General features: G+C 48.5%; 1 long non-coding RNA gene across 2 annotated transcripts in view; it reads left to right on the top strand.

Annotated features, from left to right (window-relative positions):
• Positions 1-24345, top strand: part of LOC128312132 (uncharacterized) — a 69841-nt gene extending 45496 nt beyond the window's left edge. Inside the window, exon 3 of one of the 2 annotated variants that reach the window (XR_008291032.1) lies at positions 23024-24345. This is a non-coding gene — a long non-coding RNA (uncharacterized LOC128312132). Of the gene's footprint in view, positions 1-5276; positions 5759-23023 lie in introns of those variants that run through there. The other variant, XR_008291033.1, reaches the window with a different exon arrangement.
• Positions 24346-25311: the final 966 nt, after the last annotated feature.

The following is a 25311-nucleotide window of genomic DNA, read 5'->3' as shown; positions in this document are numbered from 1 at the left end:
TAGGGTTGTTTTGAGGATTCACTGAAATACTATGTGTAAAGGGCTTAAAATGGTGTCTGGCATATAAGTGCTGAGAAATTGCTTGCTATTACTATTTCTGGAAAGGCTACTACCATGCTCCCCCTATTGTTCTCTTGGTTGGGAAGTAATAATCTAATATAAATAATAATCCCACACAGCAGTATTCACAAACTGAAATGCCTAGAGCGGTCAGGGGTGGAAGTGGGCTGGGTGTAAGAAAAATTGTATGACCCTCCCCTCCAATTCTATTTGACTTTCCTTTTTTTTTTTTTTTTTTTTTTTTGAGAGAGAGAGTGCAAGCAGGGGAGAGGGGCAGAGGAAGAGAATCTCAAGTAGGCTCTGCACTCAGCACAGAGCCTGACACAGGCTCGATCCCACGACCCTGGGATGACGACCTGAGTTGAAATCAAGAGTTGGACACTCAGCCGAACTGAGCCACTCAGGTACCCCCGATCTTCCATTTTGAAAGAGAAACGAGCAGAGAGATCTATTTCTCTACTGTAGCAAAAGCAACAGTGCAAATGCAGTGAGAAATGGTGACTGTGTCTGGGCCGCAGTATTAGGGACAGTAGAGAGTGGTGGGGACTGAGGTGAACTGAAGCATGGGAGGGCACATGCCCTGTGTAAGGGACAGTTGCTACTCCGTCTCGGCTGGTTACTGCCATGTGGAAATTTAGATCTGGTGCTGTCAGCTCTCCTGACTTTTTTTCAAGAGAAGCGAGAAATCTGCATTTTTAATGTAAAATCTTCCAATTATTAAATGTTGGTTCAACTCTTTGCAAACATTGGATGAGCCAAACAAAACATCTGTGGACCAGACTCAGCTGCAGCTGCCAGTGTTCCGTTTCTGCCCTATATTTGTGAGCGGCAGTCATCCTCTTACTTAATCCTATGATGTCTACATGTGTATCACCATCACCGGGTGGCCAGCAGTGGCCCCACCTGGGCATGAGATACAGACACCGTGGGAGGCAGCTCTCTGCAGGTAGCTCAGCTGGTTAAAGAGGAAAACCCAAGATTACAAACTGGATTTCCCTTTTTTTTCCTAATGTTTATTTTTATTTATGTATTTTGAGAGAGAGAGAGAAAGAGAGAGAGCAGGGAAGGGGCAGAGAGAGAGAGAGAGAGGGAGAGAGAGAATCCCAAGCAGGCTCCATGTGGAATTTGACATGGGGCTCGATCTCATGACCATGAGATCATGACCTGAACCAAAATCAAGAGCCACATGCTTAACTGACTGAGCCACCCAGGCGCCCCACAAACTGGATTTTCCAAAGAAGATTATATCCTCATTTCTAAGATAGGTCCTTTCCTTCTCTGGGCTTCAGTTTCCCATTATCGAAACAGGTAAAGACAACCTGGGTCTTCTCCCACTGCTTACTAAGGACTATCACCACTTCCAGCTACCCCTTATCACATTTACTCTCGGTGATGCTCTTCATGGTAGGACATCTGCTATTTTTGTCTCCTTGCTTCCCTTCCATTGGAGAACATTCCTTTCCTCCCCATGTGTTTCTGGTGGAGCCATTGATTGCACAGAACAAACTTCAGCCACTGGCTGTATGATCCAAGCCTGGCCAATCGTGCTTCTCCATCCTCCTGGCAACAATAACTAATTAGTTCATGAGGTGGGAAGGTGACCCAAGCAGCATCTAGAGGGACCTTCTCTGGGATTTCCATTCAGATGCTGGGAGAAGGAGGCATCTTCCTTTCTGGGCTTGTGAACCTGGGGCTGCTGGTGGTCATGTCTCCACCACACTGGGAAAACTTCTCTGTCATACAAGAGAAAGGAGCCAATGTGTAGAGAGGCAGAGACAAGACTCAGAGGGAGAGTAGATGGTTCAGAATTTAGTCCTTGGTTCCAGATGCCAAAACCCTGGTCCCTAGAGGTCTTCCTCAGCCTCAGTGGGCTACCTCATTATGCACTGAACCATGGGAACCAGTCAATGCCTTAAGCAAGTTGGGTTTTTGTTAATTGCAAACCAAAAACTCAGACCGTTACCTTAGGACCTAAGGTGCACGAGAACATCACGGTGCAAGGGCAGGGCCAAGTCCATCTTGTTCACTACTGCATCCTCAGTGCTGTGAACAGTACCCGGCCCCTGGCAGATTCTCGGGAAATATTTGTTGAATGAATAAGCAAAACATGCATATTACCTCCTAGAATCCTCATACAAACCTTGTATCTAAAGCACCAAATGCTAAGGTAAAGACCAAGTTTACCAGCTAGTAAATGACAGTGGCCAGGTTCTTCCATTACTCTTAAACCCGAAACTGTATCGGGACGCCTAGGTGGTTCAGTCGGTCGAGTGTCCGACTTCAGCTCAGGTCATGATCTCACGGTCTGTGAGTTCAAGCCCTGCTTCGGGCTCGCTGCTATCAGTGAAGAGCCCACCTTGGATCCTCTGTCCCTCTCTCTCTTGGCCCCTCGCCCCCCTCATGCTCTCTCTTAAAAAAAAAAAAAGTTAAAAAAAAAACCCCAAACCTGAAACTGTATCACCTCCCAGCCTGACTGCCTCCTTCTAACTGGTTTCCTTGCCTCCACTCATTCAGGGAACAGAGTGATCTTTCAAAGGCACAGACTTAATTTAATTGTCCCCTGCTTAAACTCTTTGCTTGTATCTACTGGTCTGCCTGTCAGTTGCAGAGGCTGGACCCATTTCCCATCCATGCCTTTCCCACGCCTCCTGCCGCGTGGCCTTGTCCTTCAACAGGCACCCAGTTTCCAGATGGAGTTTTCCTGCCTGGTGGGCTCCCCCTCTCCCCATCCAATTCTGTGAATCTGTTCCAAGTTTCTGGTGAGTTAGTTATTGGAGCCTCAGTTTTAAATCTTTTTCATATGCAAGTAGTTTATTCTCATTAAGAGAAATCCTATCTTCTGCTTGTTTAACTCTGTCAGTTAAATCCGTTAAGTTTATTTGTGTTTGCCCAGTGGTAATTTTTATTGAGAGAACATCCAAAACCATCTGCAGGGAGGAGGCTGAAGAAGCCCGCGGAGTGCCCCGGCCCCGGTGCTGATTTTCCTGAGTCTCCACCACCCAGAACGGCTCCTTCCGTCCACGGGAGGCTGACCGCAGGGTTGCTGCTCTCTGGGTCCTTTTGAGTTTTGAATTTGTGTAGGAACAGCCTTGACTTTCGAGATTTCACATTGTGTGTGTTTTCGTTGTTGGAGGGGCTTTCAGAGAAGGGTGGCCCTCAACGGCCAGGCTTAATAATCTCATGCGGGGTGTAATGAGCAGTTTCCTGCCTTCAGATGGAGGGGAAAGACCCAGACTGGATCCCCCTGGATGTAATCACATCCTCCTCAGAGCCTTGCTGCACTTTGTTCCTTTAACAAGCCCCTGGCACCTTTTTCCTCAGGTCAGATTCATCTGCCTTATTCCCCTTCTTGGCTCTAGAAAGTCTTGAGTCAGGGCTGCATATAATTCATATACTCCCTACTTTATCCAGTAGATTGTCTTGAATATAGTAACCTCTTTTCATGATTGATGAATGAATGAATGAATGAATGAATGATTCCATGCACATCATCCCCTGCACACAGCCCCTGCCTTCCCAGAATGCATACTTCAGAGACAACCTCAAGTAAATTTGCCCCAGGAGTTCCAGGGAGGTGATTATTGTTGTTCCTGTTTTATAAATAAGCCTTTTTAAACATTTGTTTTCTTATCTTTCTTTCCTTTAAGGAAAAAAAAAATCCTCACCTAGCTAATCAAAAGTTTCCTGTGTCGGTTCTTTCAATGCAAATTGCATTTTCCAAATAACGCAGAACAAAGATAACCACAATTACAAAACCAGACAGCTGACAAAGATAAACTGTAGATTTCAGAGCAGAAAAGAAAACTTAAACAAAACTTTGTCAACTCTCCTCAAAAACCTAGGTTTTTTAGCATCTCATTTTGATTTTAAAGAAGCTTGTAATAGATTGAGCTTTCAACTCTAAGTAGGTTGTCAAGATAGAGAGTGAGCTCCCCGTCACTGGAGGTAAGCAGGTGAAGATTGGATGATGAACACTGGAGAAAACAGAACAGAAACTAACTGACTAAAATATAGTGAAGGGTTGAATAATGTGCTCTAAGAACCCAAAAACGATCAACTCCACAACCGGTAGACAGAAATGAATAGTATAAGATTTAGGTTCCAACGGTCCTGAGACTGCATCTTGGCTCCAGTGATGACTAGCTGTGTGATCTTAAGGAATTACATTAACTTCTCTGGTTAAATGAGGTATAAATTATAAAGACCCTTGCTGGCACAGAAGATGTTATAACATGCTGGTCTCCTTTATTTTTACAAGGAGGAGAAAGACTATGGTAGATTGCAAGCTTGGTCCAAACTTCTTCCATCCCTGTAAGCGTACCCGCCTGCAAAGTGACATTACCTGTCCTCCCATCTAGAGGCAAGATCTCTCTTTCCACATGGAAATTGGGTGTGGTTATGTGATTTGCTTTGGCTAATGGGGCATTAGGGAATATGGCACAAGCAGAGGCTTGCAAAATATATTTTAGAGCCCTGAAACTATGGCCACCTGAGCGAGCCTGGCCCAGCCTATTGGATGGGTGGAGGCACATGACTAGTTTCCACTGCTCACTCTAGCCTCTCACCCAACCTACTAGCTAACTATAGAATTGCCTGGTTGACCCACAGACTCACGAGCAATAATAAAATGGTTGTTGTTATAAGTCACTAAGTCTTGGGGTGGTTTGTTACACATCAGAGGCTAACTATTACAAGTAAATTAGAAAGTTATTTACCACGTGCAGGAATCAATGACGAAATGGGATTTGCTTTTCAGAAACTCACATGATAGGTGACTTTGCCATAATGCAGATATATCTCCTGATACACGGGTCATCTAAGTGAATAGAACTGTCAAAACATAGTTGAATTGTTTGTCAGGCTTTTAGCCAATGTAATCTACAGAAATGCATGTTATGCCTAGAACAGTGAATTTTAATGCTTGGGCTGCTAAATGTGATTTCAGCCACATTTTCACAAGGGTTGTATTCCAGGGAAACCTACTGGTCTTCTGGAGAGGAGGCTGGCTTGGGGCATCCCTGGTGTTTTTCCTCTAGGATAGATTGTCTATGATCCCTGGGGAAAAGCAGAGAAATATTCAAACATTATTTAGAGCCCACTTTAATATTACCTAAAAAGCGCTATTCACAGGCTTTGATGTCTTAGCTTGGTAGAAATAACACTTCCCTCATCAAAAAAGTTGTTTGATCCCTGAATTTCATTTTTTTTTCTTTCAGATATTAACTCAGAGCATTTCAGTCTTCCCTGGGGAATGAAGCGATGAAAGCGGGCAGTTGATTTAGTGAATACAGTTATTTAACGTCATCATTATTGCAGCCCTGAAAGGGGGCACTATCCCTTTCCTGTTGACCGTCTCATGGTTTCTGCCCCACCCCACCCCCACAGTCCCCACATAGCCCCCGGCCGGTTCTCACACCATCTCACACATGATAGTGGTGGCTCTTCTCCTGCCTCCCCAATTTCCACCCTTCCAGACCTTGGGTCCGCATACCACTGGAGTGATCTTTTGAAAACGCCATTTGCAGATGCCTGGGTGGCTCAGCGGGGTAAGCATCTGACCGGCTCAGGTCATGATCCTGTGGTTCGTGAGTTCGAGCCCCGCGTCTGGCTGTGTGCTGATGGCTCAGAACCTGGAGCCTGCTTTGGATGCTGTGTCTCCCTCTCTCTCTGCCCCTCCCTCACTTGTGTGCGCTCGCTCTCTCTCTCAAAAGTAAATAAACATTTTTTTAAAATTTTTTTCATGTTTATTTATTTTTGAGACAGGGAGAGACAGAGCATGAATGGGGGAGTGTCAGAGAGAGAGGGAGACACAGAATCTGAAACAGGCTCCAGGCTCTGAGCTGTCAGCACAGAGCCTGACGCGGGGCTCGACCTCACGGACCGCGAGATCATGACCTGAGCCGAAGTCGGATGCTTAAGTCGGAGCCACCCAGGCGCCCCTCAAAAGTAAATAAACATTAAAAAAAAAAACCCCAAAATGCCAATTGCATGTGATTCCCTCGCTCAGAATTCTGCAATAGCTCCCTATTGCCCAAGCCCCCAGGACTCATCTCCTTCTCCTGTTCTGTTCGTCTCCTGGGGCTGCTGTTGGGAAGTACCCCAAACTGGGCAGCGTGAACAACGGTAATTTATCGTCTCATGGTCCCAGAGGCTGGAAGTCTGTCCGAGATCATGGTGCTGACAGAGTTGGTTCCTTCTGAGGTTTAGGAAGGAGCACGTCCCGCCCTTTCTCCTAGCTTCCAGGAGCCTTGGGCGATCCTCAGCTGGTACATGGCATTCTTCCTGTCTTCACATCACCCTCTGTGTGTGTCAGTTTCCGGGGCCAAATTTCCCCTTTTCACAAGGACACCAGTCACATTGAATTAGGGCCCCATCCCTCATGACTTTGCCTTAACCAAAGGTCATCAAATACCTTATTTCCAAAGAAGGTCACAGGCACATGTTCTGGGGTTAGGACTTCAACATCTTTTTGGTGGGAACACTCAGCCCATAACACCTGACTTTGAAAGCCTTTCATGGGCTGTGCCATACTCCTCTGTTCTGGGGACTCCCAGTTCTGGCCACAACACTGTCTAGAGTTATGTCTACGTTCCCATTTCTGTTCTGCCCCTCCCAGGTCACTTATGTGCTATGTGTGCCTCAATTTTCTTCATCTTTAAAATGGGGATAATAATAGTACCTACCTCTGGGGGAATTGTTGGGGGTTTAAATGAATTTGTACAAATAAACCCTTTGAATATTGCCTGGCTCATAAGAAATGTTAGTGACTGTTAATTACTATTATTTTTCTGGTTTTTTAAAATTTTATTTATTTATTTTGAGAGAGAGAGAGAGAGAGAGAGGCAGAGAGGGAGAATCCCAAGGAGGCTCTGCACCCGCAGCATGGAGCCCAGTGCAGGGCTCAATGCGGGGCTTGAACTCATGAACCATGAGATCATGACCTGAGCCAAAACCAAGAACAGGCAAACACTTAACCGACTGAGCCACCCAGGTGCCCCTATTTCTCTGTTTTTTGAAGTCTTCCCTGTTTCTTCCCTGCAGTGAGGCTCTCTCTTTCACTGTCCCCAAATAGAATGTTGTGGTACCCCAAGATCACACTGCAAGTCCATAGGATTAAAACCCAGACCTTTCCCCCAAATCCAGTGCTGGCTCCAGGGCCTTGAGGCTCCCGTGCCTCCCTCATCCCTGGTCTATACACTGCTCACTCTCTTCTGGCTCCTTTCTGTGATCCCAAATTGTTCCAAGGTTGAGCCACGAAACTCTTCATTTTCTAAAAATCCTAGCTTCCAATCTGAGCTAAATGTGCTCTAAGTGTTAGCAGCCGTTGTTCTGTTTCATGTTAATTTGTCACTCGGGGATACGGAGGGGACAGGAGAAGCCTTGAGCGCCGGGTAATGGATTTCTCCTGAGTTTGCCCCCAGTCTTCATCAGCACCCTAATTATTCCACACCTTTTTAATAGAGGAAGCATTAGCAGTCCTAAACTGCGCAGGGGTCTGATTGAAATAATGTCTCCTGAATTATCTTTTCATAAACTGAAAAAATAAGTAAATAAGTGTGACGCTTCACAGACACAGCCCCCTTCTGGGTTGGTGGCTGGCCAGGGTCTCAGGGGGCGTGTGAGGGGACAGTGCACAGGATGTGACTGCGTTTGACCCACTGAGGGTTAGAGATGTTGCCTGTTTCCTTCACCCCATCCCCTCCTCCCCATCCTCCCTCACTGTGCTCATCCCTCGTGGCCCAGTTTACACTACCCCCCCTCCTTCAGGAAGCCTTCCCTGACTTCCTGTCCTGGTTACGTGTGGAATATATGCCACCAGACCCGGTTCTTAATTCTCTCAAGTACCACTGCTGTTCTTGCCAGCTTGAGTGGGAACTTCTCAAGGACAAAGCCCTGTTGGAATCTCCTTTTGTCCTCCCTTGTAGCTGCCAGCACAAGCCCAGACCCTAGTAAGGCTTAGTTTATAGCTATTGACTTAACAGAAAGGAAGACAGTGTGCATCTCAGTGTATCCTGGTCCCCTCCAACTGTCTTCCATTCCAACCGCCTCTCTAGATAGGACTATTCCAGAAGACTCAGCTAGTGTCCGTGAAATGCAGAAAGGAGCTTAATGAGCAAGGAAGATCATCCCAACAGCCAGTGGTCTTGGCAGGGAATGGGCTGTCTTGTAAGATACAAAGCTCACCATCTCTAGGAGCATCCGAGCCACAGATGGGAGACCTTCCATGGTTCAAAGACTCTAAGGTTCCATGGCTCCAACGTCCCATGGTTCCAGGGTCCTGTGCCATTAGGGTTCCTTTCTGTTTCATGTCATTCTTTGCAGGGGGAAGACCAGCCCCTTTTATGAGCTCCCAGGCCACGTGTTAAGAAGGAAATGTGTAGCCAAAACCCGCCACTTTGTTAAAATTGGTACAAACAGAACATCTCACATTTCGGAGCTGTCACTCCACTGAGAGTCATTCACATAAACAACAAGGTCCTCGTGGGTTTGATGGCAACACAAACACCACTTGTGACTCAATTAAGGAAGCAGTAATTAAAAAGGGGGAACAGCATGCAGTCTCTCCAATCATACCTTCCCACTGGGGCCTGGCCCACTGGCTGCAGCGGGATCCAGGGTACTTAGGGGGTCTGCCCTGGGGCCTGTGCTCCTGGCCCAGGCAGAGCTCACAGGGTGAGGTGCAGAGGGAGGGAAGATTCGGAGATGTGCCTCAGGGAGCGACCCATGTCTCACACCAGCAAGTGGCGGAAGGTAATAAAAATTATTGTAAATTAACAAAGTGCATCCAAAGGGAAGCAGCGTTGCCCCCTAGAGATCAGTCACGATTCCTTGGTTCTCAGATCATCACAGCCAATAGTTTTCATTTTTACTGTCTGAAGAACTTGGAGGTATTAAGTCATACCATTCTCATGAGATACACTGCTGTTATTGGCTTCATATTTCCAGATGAGGAAACAGAGGCACGGGCCCCAGGTCATTCAACACAAAGAGGCAAAGCTAGGATTTAAATTCTGGAAGTCTGGCTCTAGAGTTCACTCCCTTAATCACTATACTCAGTTGCCTCTCACCTTTACGAAATGCTCTTTCCTAGGCATGGGCCCCCCTCATAATAGTCGGCTTTGCCATTTGTTAAATGCCTACTCTGTTCTAGAAGCTATGCTGTGCAGTTGACATAAAGGATCTCATCTTATGAAATAGGTGTCATAATTAGCCCCATTTTACAGATGAAGAAACTAAGGTGCAGAGAGATTAAATGCTGTCTTTTATCCAGCTGAATGACAGAGCTTGGAATTCGTATCTGCTTGCCTCCAAATATTCCATCCTGCTCTTCTTACTTCCCATTGTATTTGGGATAGAATTGGTCAAGGCCAAATAGTAGGTGAGCAGATGTTTTTTTCATTTGTATGCTGCTAGGCTATGAGCATGGGAAGAGAGGACTTAACAAGATATTCCTGTCCTTGAGGGTTGCTATGGTCTGAATTGTGTTCCCCCCAAATTTGTGTTGAAGCCCTAATCCCCAATGTGACTGAACTTGGAGATAGGATTTTAGGAGGCAATTAAGGTTAGATGAGGTGATAAGGGTAAGGTCCTGACCTGATAGGATTGGTGGCCTTATAATTATGAAGGGGAAGAGAAAGAGATCTCCCTCTCCTCATGCACATGTACTGAGGAAAGGCTGTGTGAGCAGGAAGAGAGGAAGCCAGGAAGAGGGAACAGAACTCAACTATGCTGGCACCCTGATCTCAGACTTCCAGTCCCCGGAACCGTGAGAAAATACATTGCTTAAACCGCTGAATCTGTTTTTGTTATGTTTTGTTATGGCAGCCCAACCTGACTAATACAAGGGTCTCATAATCCTTTTGAAGCATTCAGGCCAATGAATTGTGGCAAGCAGGAGCTGCAGCTGACCCATCATCCGTCTTGTGAGCGGCTGAATGGCTGGATAGGTGGTTAGATGGGTGAATGAGTAGATGCGTGGATGGGTAGATGGGTGGATGGGTGGATGAGTGGGTGGATGTATATATGAATGGGTGGAAAGTTGGGTATACATGCTATTCACCCAGAGTTAGAAGCAATCCCCATGGACTAACACTGTTCTGACAGCTGTTCCATATTCATTTTGGTAGCTTTTCCACCATTTCTTCTCACCTTTCATGGATGACTGAAATCATGGAAAGAAGCCACCACAGGCTTTAAATAATCTGGATGCTTCTCAGTGAGCTGCGGCCTTGACTGCATGACCAGTGGATTAACATTCAGTTCTACCTCATGAGGCAGCTCTCAGTAGTATTCGTGACTAACACAAATACACTGAAAGACCACATTCTGAAATTACTCTAGTATATGCTTCTAATTCTATAAATCACATCCCCTGTGTCCAGGGCAAGATGTTGTTTGGCAAGATTAACTGCTGGGGGAACCACACTGGGGGCCCTGGGTCCAGGCTTAGCTGGGGGCTTGGCAAACATTTTCTGGACACCTACTGTGTGCTGAGCCCCTGAAGGGCTGCCAGAAACGGAGAGGTGAACCCTGTGCCTCTCTTGGAGGAGCACTTGGTCTGGGGGAGGCTTATGATGCGTCCAGCCTCTATCCTCAGAAGCTCGCAGGTTCATAGAGCGTCTGTTGACCTCCACCCCCACCCCTGCTCCACCCAGGCAAAGCAAAGGAAGACACATCTGTTCTCTGCCAGGGAACAGAGCACCAAACACAGTGGGACAGAAGGCAGTGTCCCTGAGTACAGCAGGCTGCACACCAAAGGGCGGTCTCCACGGTCACATCCAAAGGGCTGAAGAAGCAGAAGAAAAGTAAAAGGCAACACTAGAGTAGAAAATGAGAATGGGTTTTATTGGGGGAGGGGGATGGGATGGGGAGGTTAAGCGGGAGCAGAAGTGGGGAGGAGGGGTGCAGAACCCCCAGAAGCAAGGAGGCAGAAGGAGGGAGCTTTTAGGACGGCGGACTTGGGGTGGCCGGGAGGGCAGTTCAGCAGGGAAGGTGGCAGCCACCATCAGCTGAGTACCACGTCCCAGGCACAGCGTGACATCCACACGCACAAGGTCAAGTCTGAAAATGCCTGTGCGGTGTTTAGTCCAGTGCCAGGTCCACGGAAGGAATAACTTTATGATATAGGTGGTATTTCCCCCCACTTTTTCCCTGAAGAGAAATCAAAGGTCAGACAGCCAGAGCTTCGGTCCCCTGCTCCTGCCACAGAATGGCCAGAGCCGTGACTCCTGTTCAGGTCTCTGCGCCCCAAGGACTGCACCCCTCATCTTCACTTCTGCTGCCTCCCCAAAGGGTGCTCTGAAACCGCCAGACCCTCTGCCACACCTCTCTGACACTTCTTTTTCCTTGTCTGTAATATGGGTTGTTTGGGAATTAAGGACTGGATGAATCTATGTGACAGAGAAGCATGTGTCAAGTTTGTGGGGGGTGTGGCTGCTAAGCCAAAGTCGCACAGGGAACACAGTGGTACTAAAACAGTGCTCAGCTCTGACTCTGTGCCAGGAACTGCTCTGAGCATCCTTCATGGTATGAACCCATTCAGTCCTCAGCCCAACCCTACGAGGTAGGGACACTGGTCATCTTCATTTCCCAGGTACAGGGCACCGGGAAACCTTCGCAGCACCACACAGCTGCACGTGGAGAACACGCTCTCCCCCTCGGTCATCTGCCTCCAAAGCCCACGCTCTTTCCCTGTCCTGTCTGCGTGGCGGAGCCCAAGGAGTATGGGCCTGGTGCCCAGAGAGGCGGTGAGAAGCCTGGCTCTCCCTGATGGTTCTGTGCCCTTTGGCAACTCACTGAACCTCTCCAGGACGATTTATCTCTTAAATGGAGATTTAAATGCAAGTGCCCAGCTCACCGGGGCTGTTGGGAGGATTTCAGGACGTGATGTGCATAAAACGCTCAGCCCCATGCTTGGCACATGCACTTGGAGGTGAACGACAGCCACGGTTACAGCCAGGAGGAGGAATAGGAGGAGAAGGCGAGCGGGACAAGGGGAAGAAGAGGAAGGAAAGAGGAGAATGAGAACAGAGCTTCCCTGTTACCTGTTCCAACTCGCCTCTATTTCTGGCCTCCCCACTTGACTCAGGTGAGCCAACCCGCGGTAGCAGCTGTGGGCAAGAAGGGCAAGAAGTCTCAGTCACCCAGGCAGGGGCTTCTCCCAATGCTGTCCTGTCTCCCCGAAAGTCCCTTCCTTGATTTCAACAGCCCCAGAGCCTGCGGCGCAAGGAGCCCCATAAACAAATATGTTTCAGGCAAGGCCATCATTTGGGCCTGTAAATCAATAGGCTTTCCTTGGCCATTTGCAGAATCAAAGGCACAGTCAGCTCCAGATAATGCATCATGCCAGAGGGGCCAGGGGGCGGAGCCGTCATCTCCAGGCAGCGAGAAGGAAATCTATGTCCTCTCCAGGGGCCCAGAGCTGGCGTTACTGGGGGCTGCCCATCCTGTTTCCTACGTGAGCCAACATGGGGCAAGTGACATGGGACAGGTGACAGTAGCTCCTGCATGTGCATGTATGTGTGTGTGTGCGCGCGTATGGAGAGAAATCCGTTGGGTTGTTTGTGTGTGTGTGTGTGTGTGTGTTTTCCAAGAGGCCATCAGCATTCCGGCAGCGTCCTGAGAAATTCATCAAATTATTTAACCTTTGCTGGAATAAATAATACATGTGCTTTCTCAGGATTTATTCTGATTAAGCCGTTCTGGAGTGGTGCCAGGCCTGAGCCCGCCCCAGGAAAGGCAGGAAGGAGGCTGGTGGCACAGGATGGGAAATCAGGAGGCCAGCTGAGGGCTGGATGGGAGGGGGCCGATGAGACCCGAGGGCTCGTGTGGCAGAGATGGACCCCTGTGGGCCCCTCTGGGATGGTGGGACAGGGAAGAAGAGGATGAAAATTCTGCCAGCCCTGTCTCTCAACCTGCAGGCTGTCTGCCTCCATCTGGGCACGAGGAGGGAGGTGCAGTGGAGAAGGAGCTGGACTGGGGGCTCAGAGATGTGGCTCAGGCTGCCAGGGACGTCTGCGTGTCCAGGAGGCTGAGAACCAGGAGGCCTGGGTTTGAATCCCTGCACTGCTCTCTCTCTCTCTGCCAGGTGTGGCCCGGCCCTCTCTGGGCGTTGCCGTCCGTATGCACTTACCCTAGTGACGTCTGTGACGTGCAGCATCTAATATCTATTGAATGTTCAGTAGATATTCGGTTGGAACGTATGAAGCTGCAACTTAAACCTGCAGAAGGACTGTGTCATACAGCTCAGCCCAAGCATTTGTGCAGTGACAATGACCGTGCTTCCATAGAGGGTTTACTCTGTCCTCTAGGCTATGCGCTTTCAGTGAGTAACCTGATTTAACTTCAATCCCGTGAGGTCTGTACAATTATTACCATCCCCATTTTACAGATGGGTAAACTGAGGCCCAGAGAGTTACACATGGGGAAACTGAGGCCCAGAGAGGTCAGTGAAGTTACTCAAGGCCACCCACCTGACCAGGGGGCTGAACTGGGATTTCAACCCAATGTAGCCCCAGAGTTCCTCTTGGTGATATGTGCCCCCGTCACTTCTGCTTTGCTGTCCCCTGGAGAACACTGCCACGATGCATGGAGTAATAAAGAGAGAAGGCTCTAGGTTTCCAGATTTGATTGCCTGTGTGGAGGATAAATGGGAGATAAAGATACACTAAAAAATCTGAGCGCATCAGTGACATGGAATTTGCAGAAACTCTATTTCAGTGAGAAACTCTAGATAAACTGCAGAGGCACGGAAGGGGGGAAGTTGTAATGTGTGGGATTTTTGTGCTTACAGTGGTGTTGGAGGGTCTGGAAAGGTTTTAAAGACGATCCAGCCATAGCAGACACATCTGTAGGAAAAGCCTGTGGATTTCAGGAAAAGGAGTCCGGCTGCCATACAAAATGCCACAGACTGGGGGCTTCCACAACAGAAACTCATTTTCTTGCATGTCTGAAGGCCAGACGCCCAAGATCAAAGTGCCAGCTGGTTTCTGGTATGACCTCTTGTTCTGGCTTGTAGATGACCACCTTCTCGCTCTGTCCTCACGTGGCCTTTTCTCTGTATGCCCACACGTCTGGTGTCCCCTCTTCTTATAAGGACACCAGTCCTGTTGGATTAGGGCCCCACCCTCATGACCTCATTTAACCTTAATCTCTTCCTTGAAGACCCCCGTCTCCAAATACGGTCATGTTAGGGCTTATGGCTTCAACATCTGAACTGGTGGGGGTGGGACAAAATTCAGTTCATACCCGTCAGTACAGAGGAAGGCTGGACAGAGCTGGTCTGACCCCAAGTGGAGGGGCTGGGGAGCCAGGCCTACGTCAGACTGGAGGCTCTGTGGCCCCAGACACTTTCCTCTGCTGCTTCAGTTTCCACTGCTGCTGAGTGGGATGGTCACCCCTCTCCACAGTCCCTCTGAGATGTAACACTGTGATTCTCGGGCGTCTGAAGAGCCAGGGGGAGTAAGCTGGGGCTCTGGAGCTGCACGCATGGGTTCAAATACAGATCCACCACTGAGTGCTGTGTGGCCCTGGATAAGTGACCTGAGCTCTTAAAGCTCATTTCATTATCTGCCACCACGAAGGTAATAGCAAATCCTACCTCCGGGCTGGTAGGTCTGGTTAGTCTAGAGGATTCTGTGGAGCTCCTGGCTGGCAGTGGGGACTCTGAAGTAGCAGCTGCTACCCTGGTGGTCTGGAAGGTCTGGGCAGGGCTGGTAGGAAGCTGGCCTCAGAACTGGGGAAACAGAGGCACCTGGGTGGCTCTGTTGGTTGAGCATCCAACTTCGGCTCAGGTCATGGTCTCACAGTTCGTGAGTTCAAGCCCCACGCTGGGCTCTGTGCTGGCAGCTCAGAGTGTGGAGCCTGCTGCGGATTCTGTGTCTCCCTCTCTCTTTGCTCCTCCCCCATTCATGCTCTGTCTCTCTCTCAAAAATAAATAAACATTAAAAAAAAAGAGGGAACAGAAGAGAGTGTGAGTCCTGGGAGCCCAGAGGAGTGTCCCAGGGGAGGTGGTGGCTGAGCCCCAAACCCACCTGGGATTCCAATCTTAAAGCTCATCAGGCAGAAAGCCCAGCATTTCCATAACCTCCCAGTCCACTCCAGTCCCTTGCCCAGGAGCAGAAACCTGAGATTGGAAGGATTCACAATTGCCCACCGATAACCCCAAATAATCTCTCTTGAAACCACATATCATTTTCCTCTTAAAGAACCGAAATCTCTAATTAGAGTTTTCTCTGAACGTTTTCTCTTTGAAAAAAAAAATTAAAAATGTATAAGCCCTCCTGTATCACGTATGTATATTTCATTGCTGCATAATTGGGATCTTTGTCAGTAACCGGGGTAGCGGGCGACAGCCTTTTAACGGGCTACAGATGCTAATGTGGAGAGAGACGTTTTCCTCTTCTTTGCTCAACTGTCCCAGCCACAGCCTAGAGTCCTCCCTAATAAGTATTTATGTCAAAATCCTTTTTGGGGAGTGGGGGAGAGAAAGAGCAGCTGTACCACAGTTGAAAGACGGGGCTCTGATTACAGTATGCCAGCAAAGGGAGGGGGGATCATTTTTAGAGTGAAACACTGTTAATCAAGTTAATCACAAAACCCGCGCTATAATTGCTTCTGCTCTCAGACAAAATTTTACTTTTATCTAAATTACGAAAGTGAGGAGAGTGCAATCCACTCTAATTTAGCTTTTGAGCTAAGGAGAAAGCGTGTGTGGAAGGCTGGAGAGGTTTTTAAACATCAGGAGAACTCATGCTATGGAATTCAACTCTCCTCCTCTCCCTCCTCCCCTCTCCCTGCCTCCCCCTCCCACTCCCTGCCTCCCTCTTCCCACCCTCCCTTCCCTCCTTCAAGATAGCTCAGCCCTGGAGTTGAAAGCTCACAGGTAGTCCTGTATCTACTGCTTAAGCTCTGTTAGCAAGTTGCTTAGCTTTTCAGAGTCTTCAGTTTCCTCATCTGTGAAATGGGGCTGATAATGGTACCTACTTCAGAATTATGGGGCAGATTAAATGAATTAACAAGGATGAGGTACTTAGAACAGTGCTTGGTGAGTGAACACACACACACACACACACACACACACACACCACAAAAAAGTATAAGTTGCTATTCTTACTCCTGTTTTTCTTCCTCTGCCACCTCTCCTCCTCCTCCCCCTCCTCCTGTTTCCCTCCTCCTCCTCCTGACTCCCCCTCTGTCCTGATTCCTGCCTTCTGTTGCTAAGCACTCTCTCTGGAGGAGGCATGACCTGTCTTCAGGGAACTCATATTTTGGTTCTCAGTTCAAATACAAGGAAGAATGTGGGCATGAACTCAGGAGTATACAGAGAAGTTCTGGGGGTTTAGACCAGAGAGGACCCTTTCTTCCAACTGGGAAATCAAGAAAGTCTTCATGGAAAAGGTGGCATTAAATGACACTACAGACGTGGAGTTAGAGGGTGGAGGGTGCCAAGCACTGGGACCCTTACTCCAGACAGAAGGACCAGCCTCAGCAGAGGTCTGGAGGGGAACACGCAGGCACAGCCAGCCAGTGAGGGATGCTGTCAGGAGGGACTCAGCTGATGCACGTCCTGCCCTTTGGAGCCCTCCCTGGAGTCTCCTCCAGGTCGTCTTCCTTTCCTCAACTTCCAGGAGACCCGGGCTGGCTCCCGTGAACCACACAACAGTCCCGTTGTCTTTGGCCGCCCTTCCCCACCGGCCCTCCACCAGCCTCACTTTTCCCCGCAGCGGCCTCTGCGGGTCTTCCAAATTCATGCTTAGTCCAACGAGGAGCTGATGTCATCCAACTTGCCCGGAAACACAGATTAGAGAAAACACACACAGTCAATTTAACTGGCAATTAAACAGGCTCCCCTATGTAATTAGCGTCAAGACAACTCACAATTACTACAGGGCGCGCGTTCGCTGCCGAGGCTCCACATTTATATAGAGCGACAATTACTGGGCGCTAATATCTTAACAGGAAGCGGAGGGAATTTGTGAAACTGTTTTGAGGAGGCAGGCCATCCTGTCCCTCTGCACTGTAAATAACTCTTTTGTAGGTGCGACTGTAAAATTAAGGCGCGAATGCTTGAAACGAAGCAGCGGAAGAAAAGTATTTACTCTGTTGAAGGTAACCGACTGCTCTCTTGAGATGACTGATTACAGGAGACTAACTGGTTGTACCATGTTCTTAACACACGCCACTGATGGAGGGCCTCACTGTGGCAGGCCCATTATGTACCTTACCGCATCCAGGTTTCACAGTGACTCCCTTACAGAAAGGAGAACTGAGATCAGAGAGGTGAAGCAGCTTGCCCGAGGTCACACAGCTCACAAAGCCAGCAGCAGGACAGAAAACCAGGTCTGTCACCAACGCCTTTGTGCAGAACCACCTTACACGTGGCTGCTCTATGCCAGCCGGCAGAGCTCACGTCCAGTCCCAAATGCTAGCTAGCCGTGGGGAGGCGGAAGCCTAGAGAGGGAGGGGCTAGCCCAGGGCCAGCAACAAGTCCATGTAACTTGACCAAAGCAAGAAACGCCTAAAAGCGCTGAACTGGGCACACAGAAAGCACCCTCCTCCCTCTTCCCTTCTAACCCTCTAGAAACACCCCTGAAAGGAATAGCAACCATCCCCTAAATTAAAAACCCAGCAATCAGGAACACTTAGGCAGACGTGATGCATAAGCTTAGCTCATCAGACAACTTTAGCAGCAAATCTGCGCATCCGCACCATGATGGCCAGTTGGTGGATGTATCAGTCAGCTAGGGCTGTGTAACAAACCTCAAATCTCAGGCACTTAAAAATAATTATCTATTAGCACAATTATTTATGAACACATACCCATCTGCGGGTCAGCAGGCGTTTGGCTGATGGAAGCTGGTCTTGTCTGGGCACCTCTTCTTCTCATTGCAGGGGCGTGACTCAGCCAGGCAGTTCTGCCCTGTGCTTCTCCCAGGCTCCTTGGACCAGCAGGTTGGCCAGGGCATGCTCTTCTCAAGGGGATGGGAGAGGCTCAAGAGGATGAACAGAAACATGCAAGGAAGACCTGAGATTGGTTCTGGTATGGACACTTCTGTCCACATGTTATTGGCCAAAGCAAGTCACATGGCAAGGGTGTGGCTGCAGAGAGGAGTGAAGAATCTGGAGGAAGCCAGGCGTTCAACTTACTGCAGTGCAGCAAACAACAAATAAGCCATCTCTTTGTTTAGAAATCAGTATTCTAAGGGGACGGAGCTGGTGGCCAAAGGGATAGGACAAAGCTCTCATTTCTGCCTCTGTAAAATGAGATAATGACAACTAGCTCACAGGGCCGCTGTGAGATTTAAGTGAGATAATCCACATAAATTGCCCGGCACCGTTCCTGTCAAGTCGTCCACACTTGGGTGTCACCACCATCCCAAGGGTGACCAGCTTGTCCAGGTTCACCCAGACCTGTCCATCTGGGAACACTGCAGTCCCTGGCAAACCAAGGTGGCTGGTCACCCTAACTGTCCCCATCACTAAACTAATACAAGCTAACCTTCCTTTGCCAGGTTTACAGGCAGGGGTGGGGATAGACTTGCTCATCTAATCCCTGCAACCATTCTTCTCAGCAAGTAGCACCAGCTTGCCACGGCTGCTGGACGCAAGACTCAGGGAACCCTAGGAAACAGGAGCGGTGAAAGATGAGTGGTTTAATGGACTCTTCCCTCAAGGGGCTGACAATCTAGAAAGAAAGATAAGGAGCACATGTACAGTAACAACCGTAACACAAGGGAAAAAGTGGTTCTGGCAAATCCAACTTCCCCAAGGATGGTGAGGTTGAGATTTTTCAAAATTAACATTCGTGTTTTTTATAGCGACTCTGTCTTAATAGCCAAGGTTAAGAGCCTGGCTTTGGAAACTCAAGGAAAAATATGTCTGACAACAGTTTCCTTGACAAAAGGAATTTGACTTAGTTCTCCCACTGGGGGTCTTTTTCTAAATATATTTGTTTACAAATTGGAAAACCTTTAAATCAACCAAGGGTTGGTAGGGGCCGTTCAACCTTCTGTTCCCTGAAATCTTGGGAAAGAAGAGGAATCTGTATTCAGGGTGCTCTGGGTAATGTCAACAGTCCCTCATTTTCTTAGAAATGGATACTAAATCAAACTTATCAGTCCTGATCATTCATCTTTCTCCTTGTAGCTGGGCCCTTTAATTTTACATTTTCATTGTTTTAAAAAGTCATGGGTGAAGCACTATATTACTGGGAGCACAGCAAGCAAATGGAGTGTTATTGGAGGAAGCCAATTTTGGCCTCAGTTTTGGTATCTTCTGGAAGAGCCAAGCCCAAAAGGTATGACCAGTCACCATGTTGTGGTTCTTGATAATATCTTAAGGTGAGCTTGGGGGCTCAGTGCCCCCATGGTCTTGCCCTTGTCCGCCAGATTTCAATTCACTTTCACTTTACTTAAGTTAGGTAGTGAGTGCTCACTTCCTGCCCCCCACAGACCAGAGCTCCAGTCCATTCCTTGGATCTCCAGCGTCATCCACCATCTACCAAACTTTTGCCAAGGACTCAGTGGCAGAGATAAACCGATCAGTCTTGGAGAGACTAAACCAGACATGTGCATAAACAGTGGCAAGGCAGTGTCAGCCTTATCGAGGTCCAAAGAGGGGGTCATGACATGTGTGATCAGGGCAAGGGGGTTGGGGGCAGGAGTCTAGAAAGACTTCTCAGAGGAGCTGGTATTTGGGCTAAGCCCAGCACACCCACAGCACCTTCTTGAAAGCAGGCATGGCACAGAGGAAAATTAGGCTCTGAATCCCAGGCCTGCTTCTCACAGCTGGGGGGCTCTGGGCAAGTCGGCTCAACTTTCTGCGTTCAGTTTCTTCGCCGACAAAATGGGGGGATGATGATCGTACCTAATTCATGGAGTTATCCTGAGAATTAACTAAGATGGCGTGTATTACGCACTCAAAGAATTCAATCGTGTATGTAACCCTGACGTATCCAACACTAAATTGATGCTGGACACTGTGCTGGGCAGGGGAATTCTCTGATGGGCAGAGGCAGACCCCAGCCCCACGATGACTACAAAGTACCTTGGACATAGTTACGGGTCCATTAAATGGTAATTGCTGTCTCTATCATTGCACACATCTTGACCCACGGAGTTGAAACAGGGCACAGAAGGAATACCATCAGATGGCCAGTTCCACAACGCCCGCTGCCCTCAGCTAGGAGGCACTGACTCAGAGTTTTAGCCCCGTCATCTCTAAATGGCAATGAGGAAAGTGAGCTTTCTGAGGCCGGAAGTTAACCCAGTGTTCCGATGGCAAAACCCAAACACACGTCAAGCTCTCGGTTTCAAAGAAGTTTGGGGGCCCGAGGACCCAACTCGTCACATTCCTCCCCCACCTCAGTGGTTCCACCACCTCCCTCGTGATGACAGGGGTGGTGGCCACAGGCCGCTGAGGACTCACAGAATGCCAGATGCTCACCTGGTCTGATGTGGCCTCCTGCACCCTGCGGGTACTTTACATCAGTGACTCTTAAACTTAGCAGGCATTACACTCCCCAGAAGGGTTTGTAAAACAGCTCCAGAGTTTCTGATTACGTTGGTCTGGTGTAGGATGGCAGAATTTGCATTTCCGGCAAGTGCCCAGTCAGTACTAATGCTGTGGGCTCCAGGGCCACTGGTGTATAACATTATCTTCATTGTACAATTGAGGAAACAGGTCTGAGAGGTAAGGTGACCCTCCCACTCGTGCAGTCAGAAAGGAGCAGGACTCCCAGTATGGTGCGTTGGCCCGATTTGCTTGGGAGTGAGGGGTTTTCAGAGCCATGAGACTTTCAGTGTTAAACCAGGACAATGCCAGGTAAACCAGGGAACTGGTCACCCTGATTTCAACCCAGACCTGAAAGATTCCATGGTCATGTCCTAGGAGCACTGTCCCACGTGCAGTTTACAAAGGGCCTTTATACCCATTAACACTATTCTGTAATTATTAATAACCACTATTTGTTGGAAACTAATTATATATTGTCAGGGACCATCTTGAGTGCTTTGTATCAAAATAACTCTGGATTCTCAGAACAGCTCTGAGAAGCTGGAATTATTCCACGTTGCGGTGGTAAATTGGGGCATGAAGAAGAGGTGATTTGTCCAGGTCATATGGCTATTAAATGGCAGAGAGGAGACCCCATGCTATGCCCCAGGCCTCCCCTGGTGGAAGGGTGAGTCTGAGAGGCTAGGTGTAGAATGGAGTGTGGTGGTTCCCAGCCCATGTTCTAGAACCAGAGTGCCCAGGTTCAAGTCCCAGCACTGGTGTTTGTTGGCGATGTGACCTTGGGTAAGTCACTTAACCTCCCCGGGCCTCCATTTCCCCCTGATTTTCTTTTAAAGTTTATTTATTTATTTTGAGAGAGAGAAAAAAAAAACACAAGTAGGGAAGAGCAGAGAGAGAGAGAGATAGAGAGAGAGGGAGAGAGAGAGAGAGAGAGAGAGAGAGAGAGAGAGAGAGAGAGAATCTCAAGCAGGATCCCCACTATCAGCGCAGAGCCCAATGTGGGGCTCGAACTCACGAACTGTGAGATCATGACCTGAGCTGAAGTTGGATGCTTAACTGACTGGGCCACCCAGGTGCCCCCTCCCCCCGATTTAAAATGGATATCATAACATCATAGTGGGGTGTTGTTGGATAATTACATGGCTAAATCTAGATGAAGTCTGCAGACCAGGGCTTGGCACTGAAGGTATTATCATCAGCTATTATCATCTCCCTACCTTTACTGAGGGCAGAGGAGGGACTAGGGTCTGTCTTCCAGGGGAAGAGAAGCCCGCTCCCTTGACACAACCATTCCAGGGCCCTTGAACACAAAGCAATGAACACTCTGGTGGCTATATATCTATATCTATACCTATATCTGTATCTGTATCTGTATCTGTATCTATATCTATATCTACATCTATCTCTGTCTCTAGATCTAGATCTAGATCTAGATCTTAACAATAATTTCTATCACTGACTTTAATTCCTTCCTGAGCCCCTGTCAGTTTCCTACACCCTCTTTTTCTGAGGCTGGTTCTGAGTCCCAAGGCCCTTATGGAGTGCTGAGGTTATTAGGGGTACCTGCCGGGGCAGCCATCCGTTCACCCCACCCTCAGCCACGCCCCACACCAGGGGCCACTCCATTACCCCTCTATGAGAAAACCCCTCATGGGCTTCTTCTTCTGTGCCACCTCTGCGGCACACCTTGCTGGGTGCAGGGGCCTCGGGGAGAAAGTTGAGGCCCTGCCTGAATCTCTGGGGTCCCCTCTCTGGGGGTCCAGCAGCCCTCCGAGGGTCCCCTTGGGATGTGAAGCCCAGGACCCATTGGTTCATGTCCCACACGTTTTGGGGTTTACCACCCACCACGCTTTTTATTTTTCAATTCAAGTTGTCACCTATTACGTTGACTTCATTGCTTGCTGATGGGTCACACCCCACAGAATACTAGCCAAGTTGACTGAAATGAGGAAAAGGTCGAGTGGTTAATGGAAATACTCTTCTAAAATATTCATTTCTGAGGCAACTGGGTGGCCCAGTCGGTTAAGCATCTGACTTCGGCTCAGGTCATGATCTCACTGTTTGTGAGTTCAAGCCCTGTATCAGGCTCTGTGCTGACAGCTCAGAGCCTGGAGCCTGCTTCGGATTCTGTGTCTCCCTTTCTCTCTGCCTCCCCTGCTCACACGCTGTGTGTCTCAAAAATAAATAAGCATTAAAAAATAAAATAAAATAAAATAGTAAAATAAAATATTCATTTCTGGGGGTACCTGGGTGGCTCAGATGGTTAAGCATCTGACTCTTGATTTCAGCTCAGGACATCATCTCACGGTGCTTGAGATCGAGCCCCATATTGGGCTCTGCACTGTCAGCACAGAGCCTGCTTGGGATTCTCTCTCTCCCTTGCTCTCTGCCCCTCCCCCCTCTAGAAAGTAAATAAATAAACTTAAAAAAATATTCATTTCTGTTTCAGAATATTGTCCCACCTGAAACAAAATAAGCTCTTCGTGACCACAGGCCCGTTTCGCGGCCACGGCACCATGAGGCTAGGAGTGGAGGAGCACCTGTTCTCACGGTTGTCTACAAGTTCATAGCACTAACAAATTAGGATGGGCCTGACATTATGCATCTGCGCTCTTAATAAAATTCCTATTTGAGAAGACTTGGTGCTCAAGCCACAGCTGACTTGATAAGATGAATAGGCCTTGATCTAGAGCAGGTTGGAGAGAAACATGGCCCATTCCTGTGTCCCCGTCACTCTGGCTCTCCCATCTAGGGGGACCAACTGAGGCCTGACAAAGGAGGGGGAGTTAGCCAGCCCAGAAGTGAGAGGAATGGGATGGAGGGAACAGCATGTGCAGGAGCTCTGAATCAGGGAGGAGTTGAGAGAGAAAAGATAGTTCAGAACAGTAGGAAGGGAAGAGAAAGAGGCCAGAGAGGTAGGCTGGCACTGAACCACACAGTCTGTGGTTCTCTGTCAGGACTTGAGATTTTATCCCAAGGGCGATGGGAGCCATCAAAGGTTTGCAAGCAGGGGATGATAGGATCTACCTGAGAGCTGCTTTTTGTCTCCAAGGTACCTGGATGTTACTGGGGTGGAGGATGGGGTCCCTAGAGAAGGGTCCCTGGGTCGTTGCTTTACTTTTAGCCAGCTCTCCCAGGCTCTCAGGTGGGGAGACTGAGGCAGCCCCCAGCAGGGGTATGATGTGCAGCAGCAGAAGGGCATTTAGGTGGGGGGAGAGCTGGAGAACCTGGAGCCATCAGATTCTCCACCACCTCCCTCCCCAGCCCCTCTGTCATCGGGCCTGGCCCAGGGATTGAGTTGTGGCATCGGTCTGTGCATGGCCAGTTATTGTAATTAAAGGTCTGTCAGTGTTTCCTCTGGAAAGGCAATTTTCCGAGGCATCTGGGTTTTTTTTCTTGCTTTCCTGGGTATAAAGGAGCCTGGGCAAGGCATACTGATTGTGCATGCGAGACAGGTCTTGAGGTCGTTATGCGAGTGTTAATGTTCCGTTACAATATACAGTAATGAATTGGGACTTTCAGAGTAATAGCAGTTTGTGCTATTGGCCAAAATGAGTGTATTCATCTTAATTTTTAACATCTATTGCCTTGGAGAAGCTTTTATAATTAAATGTTTGGTTGCACCAGCAAATAAAAGGAAAGAAGTTTCCTTCACTGGATAGGAAAGACTTTCCCACTCTGATCCAGCAACAATGCTGGCCCTATTGCCTTCCCCACGGATGTAGGGAGGGTGAGATTTCAGCCCATTATAAAGAGGAGCTTGATTATGACAATTGTCTGGCAATGGACTGAACTACTTTTTGAGATAGTGAGTCCCCCATTGCTGGTGGTATTCAAGCATTGCTTGTAAACTGCTGAGCTGTAAAGGGGATTCCAATGTTAGGGAAGGGATTCACGTTTTCAAGGTGCAGGGATTTGTGTATGGGACCTGCAGAAGGACACGTTTTAACGAGGGCGGCAAGGAAGGTTATGTGGGGAATTTATCACTAATTCACAAGATTTTAATGGCACCTTCCTGCTAACAGAATATGTCTCCTCTTAGATGACTCATCCACTCTGCTCTTTTCCGGTCACTCATTCCTGCAGGCCTGGCGATGTGATGGGGTTTTCTGAGTCAATGAATATGGCTTCAGAGTAAGAAAGTTAAATCTTTTTTTTTATGTTTATTTCATTTTTGAGAGAAAGTGTGAGCAGGGGAAGGGCAGAGAGAGAGGACAGAGGAAGTGGGCTCCATGCTGACAGCAGCGAGCCCGATGTGGGGCTCGAACTCACAAACTACGCGATCATGACCTGAGCCGAAATCAAGAGTCCAACGCTTAACTGACTGAGCCACCCAGACACCGCAAAGCTGAATCTTCTTCAATGTAATTCTAAACTTCAGACTTGTTGCTCCTCTGATTTGCCTTCTCAAGGAAAGTGGTCAGGAGAGCTAAGAAGGACTCGGTGGAGTAAGCCCCTTCTGTGTCTACTACAAGCAGTGACCTGACCTTGTCACAGGGTTGGCATCTCTGCCTCCTTCTATACATCAGGAATCAGAATTGAACAAACATCCCGGAGGGGGGGGGGGGGCGGGGGGGAGGGTGGTTTGGAGCTACTTCAGGGATTTCTGGAATTCCTTGTAGAAAGTTTAGGACTCTCGGTGGCTCCCTGGCTGAGTGTAGAAATTAAAAGGGAAAGTATGGCTCATTTGGGGAAAAGTCTCCATGATCCTATGCTGACCTTTGCTCAGGGGGCCCC

Source organism: Acinonyx jubatus, chromosome D4 (genome assembly GCF_027475565.1).
Source record: "Acinonyx jubatus isolate Ajub_Pintada_27869175 chromosome D4, VMU_Ajub_asm_v1.0, whole genome shotgun sequence".
NCBI lineage: Eukaryota > Metazoa > Chordata > Mammalia > Carnivora > Felidae > Acinonyx > Acinonyx jubatus.
Note: the sequence above shows the minus strand (reverse complement) of the source record. Positions and strands in the feature narration are given on the sequence as shown.